The sequence below is a fragment of the Natrix helvetica genome (assembly GCF_964273705.1).
Source record: "Natrix helvetica genome assembly, chromosome: 2".
Classification (NCBI taxonomy): Eukaryota; Metazoa; Chordata; class Lepidosauria; order Squamata; family Natricidae; genus Natrix; species Natrix helvetica.
Window position 1 is genome coordinate 211,381,447 of NC_138552.1, and position 13,995 is coordinate 211,395,441.

The 13,995-nt window shown below is 49.0% G+C and overlaps 1 pseudogene across 1 annotated transcript in view; it reads right to left on the bottom strand.

Moving 5' to 3' along the window:
• Window positions 1-296: 296 nt before the first annotated feature.
• The window catches only part of LOC309387557 (acetyl-CoA acetyltransferase, cytosolic-like), a 31,279-nt pseudogene continuing 17,580 nt past the window's right edge, over window positions 297-13,995 (bottom strand). The window contains exons 4-5 of the transcript XR_014176855.1: window positions 2,102-2,219; window positions 297-776 (exon numbers count right to left, since the gene is read on the bottom strand). The product of XR_014176855.1 is annotated as an acetyl-CoA acetyltransferase, cytosolic-like (transcript). The remainder of the gene's footprint in view (window positions 777-2,101; window positions 2,220-13,995) is intronic.

Here is a 13,995-nt window from a genome sequence, read left to right on the forward strand (position 1 = left end):
TTCCTTGGGGTTTAGGTACAGTATGAACCCAATCTATGTTGCTTGGTTGATTTTGGGTTAGCGTAAGAAGTAAAGCCCATCTGCTGTGATTTATTCAACGGATCACTATTAACCAAACTATAGCACAGATAAATATATTAAACTCCTAATAAGGTGCCAACAATTGATTTAGTAACTCTTGAAATTAACTCATGAGAAATTTTAAAATTGGGATTATTCTTTAAATTACTATTAAATTAATACAATTATTTTTTTTAAAAAAAAATACATGTTATTGAAACAGGAAGAAACTTTGGTTTAACCTATGAACCAGTTCAAAACTGACATTATGGCAGCAGTGAATGATAGGTGACATTCTTTCTAGATCTGTAATTATTCTTCTCTTTTCAAAGCCTAGATGTTTATAATTGGCAGCACACAAGGGTTACATTCACAATTTTATCTTCATCTAGCAGTAAAGACTAACTAATTATGCATGAGGTTATTAAGTGTCTCTGCCTTCCCAATACACCAATTATTTTAACACATGAGGGAGGAAGAATCGAAGCAAATAAAAATGAATACAAAGATGAATCCTTATAGTAAGAAACAGGTCCCGGCCCCTTGTCCAGTATGTCAAACTGCTCACTGACCTCTTCTAGAAGGGACAACCACAGGTACAATCTCTTTATCAAAATATCCACCCTTCTGGGCATTTTCAGCCTTGTTCTGTGACATTACAGCCTGTTGGTCTTGTTCTTTTCGAGTAATCTTCCACTGTTTGGCCACATTTTCAGCTGAAACAATTAAAAATAGACACTCTAATCACAATTGTCAGAATTTAGTTACTATATACTTATTATGCTAATTACACCGATTCTTCAAAAACTGATAAGAGAATGCATTGTTTCCAGCATGTAATGTTCCCACATTCACAGCAGTTGTGAATTGGGTTTGTTGGAAATGTACTTCCCCTGAATAAATGAGTGCACAACACCACAGGCAAAGAAATGCAAGTCTGAAATCCCGTGAGGTTGATCCTACTTGATTAGGTGATTAGGACAAAAGAAGCTATTGAAAACCAGCTGAGCAAGAGGTGCAAATCGCCCCAAAGTGGTGGAGGCCTTTGAAGATTATTTGTAATACAGCATTTATAACATACTGTATGTAATATACAGTAAATATAAGTAAAAGTATACAATAGATGCAATTATACTGCTTATAGAATAAACTGTAATTATTTATTACTATTTTATTATTTATATCATACCTTTTGGCAAGAGCTCAAGATATTGTATATAGCACTTCTTCCTGCTATTTTGGTAGGTTGGACTGAGAGAGAGAGATTAGCCTGAAGTCCAGTGAATTTTCCTGGCAGAGGATAGATTAGAATCTGGACCTTCTGCATTTAGTGCAACATACTAGTAACCATTGGGCCAATCTGGCTTTCAGTGTGCAATGATGACCTGGGAGAGGCTCTTTGCCTGGGGAATGTGACCCTAAATAGAGCTTCTGTGTCTTTGCCTTTTTTTTAGATCATACATGTATGGACATAGCAATAGCACTTAAACACCATATACCGCTTCACAGCGCTTTACAACCCACTCTCTAAGCAGTTTATAGAGTCAGCATCTTGCCCCCAACAATCTGGCAACCTCGGAAGGATAGAAGGCTAGGTCAACCTTGAGCCCATAAGAATCAAACTGCTGAACTGTTGGCAGCTGGCAGTCAGCAGAAGTAGCCTTCAGCACTGTGCCTCCACGGCTCTTAAGTAGGTATTTCCATGCTTTTGCCGTGTGTGAGTACAGGGCAGAGGTGGGTTGCTAATTTTTTTATTACCGGTTCGTGTGCACTCCCGCGCATGTGCAACGCTTCTGTACATGTACAGAAGCGTCTGGGCGGATGGGCGGAGCCTCCTGCCACTGCTACTACAGGTTCGCCTGATTTGGGATTCATTGCAATTACACCTGGCAAGCCTACATTGAAGCTGGAAATTGCTCAGTATTTTTCATCCCATCCTTATAATTCTTGCTTTCTCTCCACTCTTCCTTTTTGTGTGAAATAAAGCTGGGACACTCTTTCATCCAATTTTCTTATAAATGCTAATTTTTATGTGGCTTACCTGTAATACCCATGTGACAACCGCAGAAGGCATCTGTCAAGGCATCTATGATAACAGTGTCTTGCAAAGAGGCTTCCCCCATCTTCACCCCATCACGCAGATGAATGACATGAGGAGCCTGGCGAAAAACAATTTAATACATTTAGGACATTGAATTTCTTCAAGAAAATTGGAGATATGAAGGGAACATTTCATGCAAAGGTGGGCATGATAAAGGACCAAAATAGCAAGGACCTAACAGAGGCAGAAGAGATTAAAAAGAGGTGGCAAAATTACACAGAAGAAGAATACAAGATACAAGATACAAGAACGAGGTTAATGTCCCTGATAACCACGATGGGGTGGTCACTGACCTAGAACCAGACATTCTAGAATGTGAAGTCAAATGGGCCTTAGAAAATCTGAGCAACACAAAGCTAGTGGAGGTAACAGTATTCCAGCTGACTATTCAAAATCTTAAAAGATGATGCAGTAAAAGTGCTACACTCAATTTGCCAGCAAATTTGGAAAACTCAACAGCGGCCACCAGATTGGAAAATGTCAGTCTACAATCGAATTCCAAAGAAGGGCAATGCCAAAGTATGTTCAAACTACTGCACCATTGCATTCATTGCACATGCTAGTAAAGTTATGCTCAAAATCCTACAAGCTAGGCTCCAGGAGTATGTGGATCAAGAACTACCAGAAGTACAGGCAGGTTTTTGAAGAGGCAGAGGAACTAGAGATCAAATTGCCAACATATGCTGCATCATGGAGAAAACTAGGGAGTTCCAGAAAAACATCTACTTCTGCTTCATTGACTATGCAAAATCTTTTGATTGTGTGGTTCACAACAAATTGTGGCAAGTTCTTAAAGAGATGGCACTACCAGACCATCTTATTTGTCTCTTGAGAAATCTATATGCGGGTCAAGAAGCAACAGTGAGAACTGCAAACGAAACCACTGACTGCTTCAAAATTGGGAAAGGTGTCCGGCAAGGCTGTATACTGTCACCCTGCCTATTTAACTTAGATGCAGAGCACATCATGTGAAAGGTGAGGCTACATGAATCAAAAGTTGGAATTCAGATCGCCGGGAGAAATATCAACAACCTCAGATATGCAGATATGTGATACCACTCTAATGGCAGAAAGTGAAGAGGAAATAAAGAGCCTCTTGATGCGGGTGAAAAAGGAGAGTGCTACCATTGGATGGAAGCTCAACATTAAGAAAACTAAGATGATGGCATCCGGCCCTTTCAATTCCTGGCAAATAGATGCGAAGAAATGGAGGTAGTGACAGAGTTTATTTTCCTGGGGTCCAAGATCACCATAGAAGGGGACTGCAGCCAAAAAATTAAAAGACGCCTGATCCTGGGGAGGAAAGCTATGGCAAATCTAGACAGCATACTAAAAAGCAGAGACATCACCCTGCCAACAAAAGTGTGTATAGTCAAGGCTATGGTGTTCCCAGTTGCAATGTATGGCTGTGAAAGTTGGACAATAAGAAAGGCTGAGTGCCAAAGAATTGAAGACTTTGAACTATGGTGCAGGAAAAGACTCCTGCGAGTCCCTTGGACTGCAAGGTGATCAAACCTGTCAGTCTTAGAGATCAACCCTGACTGTTCTTTAGAAGGCCAGTGTTAGATATTAACATATATCGTAGGAAGTCTCCTCTGTGGTCCGCTGCTACAGCGGGAAACAGGTATCGCTCTGATTGGCCGAGAGGCGTACCCGAGTCCTATAAAAGGGGAACCCTCCGGCCACAGAGCAAGCTGGATCACTACTACTACAAATAAAGAGTTGTTAAGTCACTTCGTGTCCGCAGTCTGTTCTCTCATTGCCCAGATCTAACATTGGCGACGAAGGTGGGATCGAGAGACAGATAGGACGAAGAACGCTACTTCAGAATCTCCGGATTTGATCCAGCCCAGGAATTCGGCAGAAATTCCGGCAGCCATCTCAGGACACCGCAGCGCGGCAAATTCAAACGAGGAAAATGGCGATGCACACTCCCCCCGCTCCATTCGACCCAGCGAATGACGAATGGGAGGCATTCATGATTCGGTTCGAGTGTTTTCTCGAAGCGAACGAATACACGGGGATAACCGACGCACGCAAGAAAAATATCTTCCTCGGATACTGTGGAAAAGAAGTCTTCAATACGGCCAGAGACCTAACCGCACCTACTCCGATACAAGCAGTATCATGGGCGGCGTTGCAACAGACTCTACAGACTCATTACGCGCCAAAACCTTCCCGCCACGTTTGCCGCCAGGAATTCAACACGAGGAACCAGAAGGCGGGAGAATCAATCAATCAATACGTTGCAGCCCTACGTAAGGCATCAACTAACTGCGAGTTCAGGGATCTGGACGAGCATATCCTGGCACAATTTGTTTGTGGGTTAAGAGACATTTCGCTACAAAAAAGGCTGTTGGCAAATCCAAATTTAACCCTACAAATAGCACTAAACGAAGCAAGGGCATCCGAGTCAGCGGAAAGATCATCGGAAAGCATACAACGCGGGTTCAACACAAGCCAACCAGCACCCAGACAAACCAGAGTCCACTACGAGGACACCAACCCCGACTTCGAGGATCCCGAGTTCGAGGACAGTCACCTGATGCGGAGCAGTCACATGAGACCTGGTTGGGCCACGAGGGAGGCCTACCCCTCGTGGAAATGTGCCCGCCAGGTTATCGAGCATTTCACCAGCCTCGGGCCCAGGGAAGGGGCGGTGGGGTAGCAGTGATTATCCGGGAAGACTTGGAGCCGAGAGAGTTCACTGTGCCGCAGACATCCGGGTGTGAGTCACTTGTCGTGAGATGGGGCCCAGGGAGGCAGTTGGGCCTGCTGATAGTATACCTGGCTCCTCGCTATACATCAGCGGCCCTGCCTGAACTCCTCGAGCTGATCTCATCGGTGGCGGTTGAGACCCCCAAACTTTTAGTGATGGGGGATTTTAACCTGCCGTCGATGGGAGAAGCGTCTGAGGGGGTTCGGGAGTTCATGGCTTCCATGATAGCCATGGACCTGACCCAATTAATTCAGGGCCCTACTCACGAGGGAGGCCACACGCTGGACCTTGTCTTTGTCTCTGGCCAGTGGACGAGTGATCTGGGAATAGGGGATTCAACTATTATTCCCCTGTCATGGTCAGATCACTCACTTCTCCGACTTGACTTCCCTGGTGTTACCCCCCGCTGCGGGGAGGCGGAACCGGAAGGTATTAGATGGTTCCGCCCCAAGCGCCTGATGGAACCAGATAAGTTCCAGACGGAGCTTGGGCCACCTCCTGTAGACCTGACCCGCCCCCGGGTGGAGGACCTGGTAGACGCATGGAATAGTGCGACTACCGGGGCCCTAGACCAAGTGGCGCCTTTGCGGCCTCTCCTGCGGCAACGAACCACCCTGGCTCCTTGGTTTACCGAGGAGCTAAGGGTGATGAAACGCCACAAGAGACGCCTAGAGAGTCGTTGGAGATCCTCCCGTTCCGAATTTGACCGAGCACAGGCACGAGCCTATTTGAGGACGTACCTTGTGGCACTAAGAGCGGCCAAACGTCAACATTGTGCCGCTCTTATTGCGTCCGCAGATAACCGCCCTGCCGCCCTGTTTCGGGTGACTCGCTCCCTCTTGTTTGAGAGGCCGCGGGAAGCCCCTTTACAGGGCAGAGCAGAGGAGTTTGGGAAATATCTACAGGACAAAGTCGCTCAAATCCGGATGGGATGGGCCCCTTTCAGTGGTCCAGTGGAGGCGCCCGAGGCGAGTCTTGAGGGACCATTCTGGGAGGAGTTTGACTCGGTTGCCATCGAGGATTTGGACAGGTTGCGTGGACGTCTGCGACCTACCACATGTTTATTGGACCCGTGTCCCTCCTGGCTTGTACTGGCATCCTGGGAGGTTACGCGCGACTGGCTCCTGGGCCTAGTGAACGCTTCGTTGGGCGAGGGGTTTCTGCCGGCCGCCTTGAAAGAGGCGGTTGTGAGGCCCCTGCTCAAGAAGCCTTCCCTGGACCCAACGGATCTAGTCAATTATCGTCCAGTCTCCAACCTTCCCTTTTTAGCGAAGGTTGTAGAGAGTGTGGTGGCACAACAGTTTCCACGTCACCTGGAGGAGAATGATTTTCTAGACCCGCGCCAGTCCGGCTTCCGACCCGGGCACAGCACGGAGACGGCCTTGGTCGCGTTGGTTGATGATTTCTGGAGGACCAGAGATAGGGGTTGTTCCTCTATCCTGGTCCTATTAGATCTCTCGGCGGCGTTCGATACCATCGACCATGGTATCCTGTTGCACCGGCTAGAGGGGCTGGGAGTCAGGGGCACCGTTTTACGGTGGTTTGGCTCCTACCTCTCTGGCCGGACGCAACGTGTGTTGGCAGGGGAGCAGAGATCGACCCTGAGCCCCCTCACATGTGGGGTGCCACAGGGGTCGGTGCTCTCGCCTCTCCTGTTCAACACATACATGAAACCGCTGGGCGAGATCATCCGTGGTTTTGGGGTGGGATATCATCTGTATGCTGATGATACCCAGCTATACATTTCCACCCCGAACCACCCCAACGAGGCCGTTGAAATGATGTCCCGGTGTTTGGAGGCCGTACGGGTCTGGATGGATGGCAACCGACTAAAACTCAACCCTTCCAAGACGGAGTGGCTGTGGCTTCCGGCCCCCCGGTTCAACCAGTTGCTTCCATCTCTGGCCATTGGGGGCGAGCAACTGGCCCCCGTGGAATGGGTGCGCAATTTGGGCGTCCTCCTGGATGCCCGGCTGTCCATGGATGACCATGTAACAGCCGTGGCAAGGGGGGCGTTCCATCAGGTTCGCCTGATGCGCCAATTGCGCCCCTTATTGGACCGGGATGCCCTACGCACAGTCACCCATGCGCTGGTGACGTCTCGCCTGGACTACTGCAATGCTCTCTACATGGGGCTTCCCTTGAGATGCACTCGGAGACTGCAGTTGGTCCAGAATGCGGCCGCGCGGGTGATTATGGGGAGGACTAGATACTCCCCTGTAACACCTCTCCTGCGCAAGCTGCACTGGCTTCCTGTAGTCTACCGAGTGCGTTTCAAGGTTTTGATTACGATCTTTAAAGCGCTTCATGGCACAGGACCTAGTTACATGCAGGATCGCATCCTGCCCCATACATCCCTACGACCAATCCGCTCACACAGAGAGGGACTTCTTCGGGTGCCGTCCACTAAACAGTGTCGGGGGGCGACACCCAGGAGCAGAGCCTTCTCTGTGATGGGCCCAGCCCTGTGGAATGACCTCCCCCGTGACATCAGGATTACTTCCGATCTCCGCTCCTTCCGTGTACAGCTGAAGACCCACCTCTTTCAATTATCTGGCCTGGCTCAACCGTAAATTTTTTCTTACTCCTCCTGACAGTCCTTTTAAATTCTTAAATTGTGTTATTATTAATGGGGTATTTTAATGGTGATTTTTAACTGTCCAAATGTGATGTAATTTGTTACCTCCTCCGTGCATGTATGTCTTTGTATATGTGTGTATTTGGATGTTTATGTGTTTGCACATATGTTTATGTTTTATATGTTTTATATGTTATATGTGTTATATGTTTTATTGTACGCCGCCCGAGTCCTGTGTGGAGAGGGAGCGGCTAATAAATTCAAATTTATTATTATTATTATTATCTATTTTTGGGCGGAGTGCAAAAGGCACTCGTCTCGGTTTAAGTCGGATTGGCGCCACTTTGGGGTCTAAATTAAATGAAATTGGTTTACCCACATACTTACCAAGACCGGGGCTGAACACATCCTCGAACTCCTTAAAAATCTGTTCAGCGCTGCTGTTCTCCACGGCGTTGATCCCGGTGACTTCTAACCCCAAGGCTTCAAACCAATCTAGTCCTAGAAGGTTCTGTAACGGAGCGCTGGCGATCGTCACGGGCAGCTGGGCTACGATGTCCTTGAAGCGAATTTGGAACATGCCTTGGCCCACGATGGGGACTCGGTTCCCCTGGTAGTCTCGTAGCAGTATGTCTGGTGCGCGTAGTTGGCTCTTTTTGAGGCTAGGGATAGCCTTTTTCATGGAGGCCCATGAAATGATCGTCAAGGACGATCCTGTGTCAACTTCCAGCTCGCAAGGAGAGCCCTCCAAGAGGACTGTGACTTTCAGCTTTTTAGGCCGCTTGGTGCGGACCTGACTTATTGTGGTGAGATACGTTCGCAATTCCTCTCTCTGGGTCAACTCTATCTCAGCATCTGTATCCTGAAAATACTCTCGTTGAGCGTCTTGGTAGAACGCTCTCTCAGCTCTTTGTGTATAATCTCTCTGGGAATACGCCCTTTCAGCTCTTTGGGAATTGTCTCTCTGGGTAAACACTTGTGGATTTCTCTCTGGGCGCCCTTTTTGGTTTCGCCAAGCCCCTGGGTTGGGCCTCTGTTGGCGGTACGTAGGTGGCTGCCGTGAGGCAGGGACTCCGCTCCGGCACACTCGTGCGATGTGCCCAAGTTTGTTGCAGAGTGAACAAACAACGTTCCTGAACCGACAGGTAGACCGGGGGTGATTCCCTCCGCAGCTTGCGCAGGGCGGCAAACGGAATCCGGGTCTCCCCCCAGGCCTCATGTGACTGCTCCGCATCAGGTGACTGTCCTCGAACTCGGGATCCTCGAAGTCGGGGTTGGTGTCCTCGTAGTGGACTCTGGTTTGTCTGGGTGCTGGTTGGCTTGTGTTGAACCCGCGTTGTATGCTTTCCGATGATCTTTCCGCTGACTCGGATGCCCTTGCTTCGTTTAGTGCTATTTGTAGGGTTAAATTTGGATTTGCCAACAGCCTTTTTTTCCTGCGAGGTCCGGCTCCCCCTCCAAAATTAGATCGTGGATGAGTGGGGCCTTATTAACAACGGACCTCGCATTGCATAACAGCAGTCTCAGGCCTTGGGTCTGTAGATCCTCACCACCTAGTATGCAGGGGTTGGTACAAACGACCGGGTATGACCAAAAACCCCGGTCTCCCAACTGACTACGCGCTCTTGATCTGTCCTCGCACCTGCCCCTCCCCACGACCGTTGGTATCAAAGAGCCCTGCACAGGAATGCTATATTCCCTCTCCTCCCCCACTCCGCTCCCTCCTCCTTCGACCACACCTAGATGCCTGGCTCTACCATCACTCCTGACCTGTCCCCCCCCCCATCCCTGGAACCCCTTACAATTTTTAAAAAACAATTAATTAAAAAACCCCTCAATGTGTGCTTCCTCCACCTCTCTGGGTTAATGAACCCGTCCTCAAGGTGGGCCCTTGAAAGGGCAGGAGGCCATAACTGCGAGAGGGGGGACTCTCGTAGCTGTAGCAGGTCTAGCCTCGTATATAACATATTGGACAGGGCCAAGTTCATCAAGTGGGAGCTGTCGATGTTAATATGCATTAGCAGCCGCAATTCCCACTAAGGGGATAGTCCTGGCAAGGGGATAGTCCTGGCAAGGGGATAGGCTGATGGAGATAGTCCACATCTAGATGGAAATGATGGGCTGATGGAAATAAAATAGCCAGCTGGTGAATAAAAGGCTGCAGCTAAGGGGTAGTTCGTAATAGGCGGTAGGGCGGGTAGCCCATAATAAGTAGGTGGTAAATGAGTGGAGGTAAATGAGTGGGGTGGGTGGGTAGTAGTGAGCACAGCAAAGTACAGGGTCAGACCTTCTGCATGGGCCTCTGATGTTCCGAAGCCTCCGTTCCATGGCCTGCCATAGTTATAAATAGTCCTCCGTCCATTTGGTCACCCATAGTCGTTGTTATTGGGCCCGGGGGGGCTGCATCGGCCTCCCTGCGGCCTCCCTGCAGCCCTTCTGCCGATCTTTCCACTCTCCATTTCCTCCGGCGCCTCAGGCCTCACTCTCCTTCCCTTCTTCCCTCCGGCGCCTCGGGTCTCTCGGGCCTCCCTCGGGCCTCGCTCTCCTTCCCGCGGCCCTCTCGCCGGTCTAGATTCAACAATCGCCGGCCAGTTTGGAGCTCAGCGTCCCCTAGATCGCAATTCGGGCCGCTCGGCTCTCCTGGGTTGCCATCATCTCTCTGAATGCTTTCAGTCAAACAGACCAGTCAAACAGATAAGGAGATAGATAAGTTAGTGGAGCAAGGAATCCTTGACCCGGTGGATCACGCGCGTTGGGAAACTCCCATTGTGACCCCAGTCAAGCCAGAAGGATCAGTCCGCATCTGCGCGGACTATAAATGCACAATTAATGCCGCGCTACAACAAAGCGCATATCCTGTGCCTGTAGTACAACACCTATTGCATTCGTTGGGGCCAGGAAAAATATTTGCTAAGTTAGACATGGCACAAGCTTACCAGCAGTTGCCCGTGGATAGCGCCACAGCGGAGGCCCAAACTAGAGTGACGCATAGAGGAGCATTCAAATGCAACCGGCTACAATTCGGTGTGAGTATTGCTCCAGGTCTGTTCCAGAGCGTCATGGAACGGCTTTTGCAAGGGATACCGGGAGTCGTCCCCTATTTTGACGACATCTTGGTGTCCGCTGCAAACGAGGAGCAACTATTAAAAAGAGTCAGAACTGTTTTGGCCAGAATCAGAGAAAAGGGCCTCCGCCTAAAAAAGGAGAAATGCCAAATTAACGTGCCTAGCGTAGAATTCCTGGGATATAGAATCGATGGCCAGGGAATACACCCCACTTCAAAGAAAATAAAGGCGATCCAGGACGCCCCCACACCACGAAATCAGACCGAGTTGCAGGCCCTCCTCGGACTACTTAACTTCTACAGCGTTTTTCTGAGACAGAAAGCGACCGTTGCTGAGCCATTACATTGACTACTCCAGAGGAATGCAACATGGAGATGGGGACGATCCGAAGCAGCAGCTTTCGCCACAGTAAAGCGCCTGCTCACCACTGACTCGCTGTTAGTCCAATACAGCCAGACGCTACCGCTGGTATTGACCTGCGACGCATCACCTTTTGGAGTCGGCGCAGTCCTCAGCCACAGGATGCCAAACGGGAACGAAGCACCCATCGCTTTCTACTCCAGGACTCTTTCAGTGGCCGAGAGGAATTACAGCCAGATGGACAGGGAAGCGTTAGCTGCTGTAGCTGGAGTAAAACGTTTCCACGAATACCTCTACGGCCGCGATTTTGAACTGATTACAGATCACAAACCGCTGTTGGGACTTTTGGTGGGAAACCGCCCCACTCCCGTCTCCCTTTCTCCACGCATGACCAGGTGGACTGTTTTCCTGGCTGCGTACTCATACAAGTTAATTCATCGACCGGGCTCCACTCTAGGACACGCAGACGCACTCAGCCATTGCCCTCTACCGGACCTTTTCCCAGACCCCACTCCCGAAGTACCGGTGCTGCTCATTGACTGTTTGGACTCAGGACCGGTTTCTTCCTGCGACGTTGCAAGGTTCTCCTCTAAAGACAATATAATAAAGCAAGTTCAAACTTGGGTTTGGAGGGGGTGGCCGAAGGGCAATGTGGGCCCGGAATTCAAAGTGTTTTGGTCGAAACGGGACGAACTCTCAGTGTTACAAGGTTGTTTATTGTGGGGGGATCGAGTTGTTATTCCTTATGCGTTACGTAGAAATGTGTTAAATGCATTACATGTTGGTCATCCGGGAATTGTTAGGATGAAGGCATTAGCAAGAAGTTACGTTTGGTGGCCAAACATGGACAAAGAGATAGAGGAATGGGTGGCCACTTGCGATCCATGCCAAGAATCGAGACCAGCACCCCCGGAAGCGCCCGCCACAGAATGGGAGAAGCCGAAAGCACCCTGGTCGAGAATACACATCGACTTCGCAGGGCCAGTTCAAGGTCAGACGTTCCTTATAGTTGTGGATGCATACTCCAAATGGCTAGAAGTAGTCCTAATGACTTCAACCACGGCAGAAGCAGTCATTAAGGTTCTACGGCGACTTTTCGCCACTCATGGCCTGCCCGACCTCCTGGTCTCCGATAACGGGCCCCAGTTCACGGCCATGCAATTCGAATGGTGCGATCCGCAAAAGAGGCCCTCGCTAGGATGGGTCCAGGTGATTGGCAAACACGCATTGACCATTACCTATTAATCCAACACATTACCCCCAGCGCAACGACGGGTAGGAGCCCCGCTGAGCTACTCATGGGCCGCCGTCTACGGTCTCACCTGGACCGTCTTCACCCAAATTACTCTGCCACAGCACCCCCAGACTCCACAAGCAAAATTCGGAGCTTTAGCATAGGGGATTCAGTATACGCCCACAACTATGCAGGGGGGACATTGTGGATGCCGGCAAGGGTCATTGGCATCACGGGTCCACGATCGTATCTGTTAGAACTGGAAGATGGGCGGAACTGGAAAAGGCACATCAATCAACTTCGGGGTCGCCTGGCACACTCAGACCTGCGAACCGAGAACGAGAGCTACCTACCAATGCAAAGTCAGCCACTCGAGAGCCCCAACACAGAGAACTACGACACCTACGACCCCAGGACAGAACAAGAAGCCGAGCGCGAAACGGAACAACCCCCAAGCAACGTAAGCGAGCAAACTCCCGAACGCCCAAGCAACGAAAGCCTGAAAACCCCCGAACTCGAAACAGAGAAAGCAACCGATCCTGCAACTACTTCTGACCAACCCGAACTGCGACGCTCCACCCGAGTAAGGCAAACGCCAACATACTTTAAGGACTACATAACTAACCGCAATGTTCCGTCTAAGAGGGGAGGGGTGTTAGATATTAACATATATCGTAGGAAGTCTCCTCTCTGGTCCGCTGCTACAGCGGGAAACAGGTATCGCTCTGATTGGTCGAGAGGCGTACCCGAGTCCTATAAAAGGGGAACCCTCCGGCCACAGAGCAAGCTGGATCACTACTACTACAAATAAAGAGTTGTTAAGTCACTTCGTGTCCGCAGTCTGTTCTCTCGTTGCCCAGATCTAACAGCCAGATCCTGAAGATGAAATTCAAATACTTTGGCCACCTAATGAGAAGGAAGGACTTACTGGAGAAGAGCCTAATGCTGGGAAAGATTGAGGGTAAAAGAAGAATGGGACGGCAGAGAATGAGGTGGCTGGATGGAGTCACTGAAGCAGTCAGCTTGAGTTTAAATAGACTCCAGAGGATGGTAGAGGACAGGAAAGCCTGGAAGAACATTGTCCATGGGGTTATGATGGGTCACACGACTTCGCAACTAACAACAACAAGGGCATTGAAAGCAACTTTCTCGCTTTCATGGATGGATGGAAATAACTTCTGGGGCACCCATTCTCACTGTATGACCCTTCCATTCATCAGCCAAGTAAATATAATACAGAGAAGGTATCCCAACCCAGTTGTAGAGCACATGCTTTGTATGCATGAGGTCTCGGCTTCGATCCCTGATATTTTCTATTAGAAGAATCACATGGTATGTAAGAATGAGAAGGAATGTAAGAAAAAAGAAGCTTCCATATTGTAAAGGCTTGGAATAAACTAAAGAATATTTCATTTTAAGACTAGAGGCATATGCAGCTGAAAGAAGTACACACATCCACTATATGCACACTAATCTCCCTGCTACTTTTTAGCAGAATCAACAAAGGATCAGAAGAACTGTTTGGCCTCTGTCAAGGAAGTTTCAGAAGAAATTGTGCCATTCAAATATGAAATATCAGGCCAATGTCCAAATGCCATCAGCATGAAGGAAACCCCAACAATGGCATTTTTTCTTCTTGATTGTGTATGTTTCCGTCATGTAAGTCCCCTCCCCAGTGTGTGTGTGTGTATGGAGCCACTCAATTCTATCACTCAAAGTTTTAGATATTTGTGGTGTTCATATATGATTTGTTTTGGCATCGAGTCATGTCCTCTTTAACAAACTGTGGTTTAATAATTCTGCTTAAGCTTGTGTGCCAACAAGCATCTCAAATTGGGCTTGATATGGTGAAATTGAGGGGTGGGCTCCTGCCGGTTC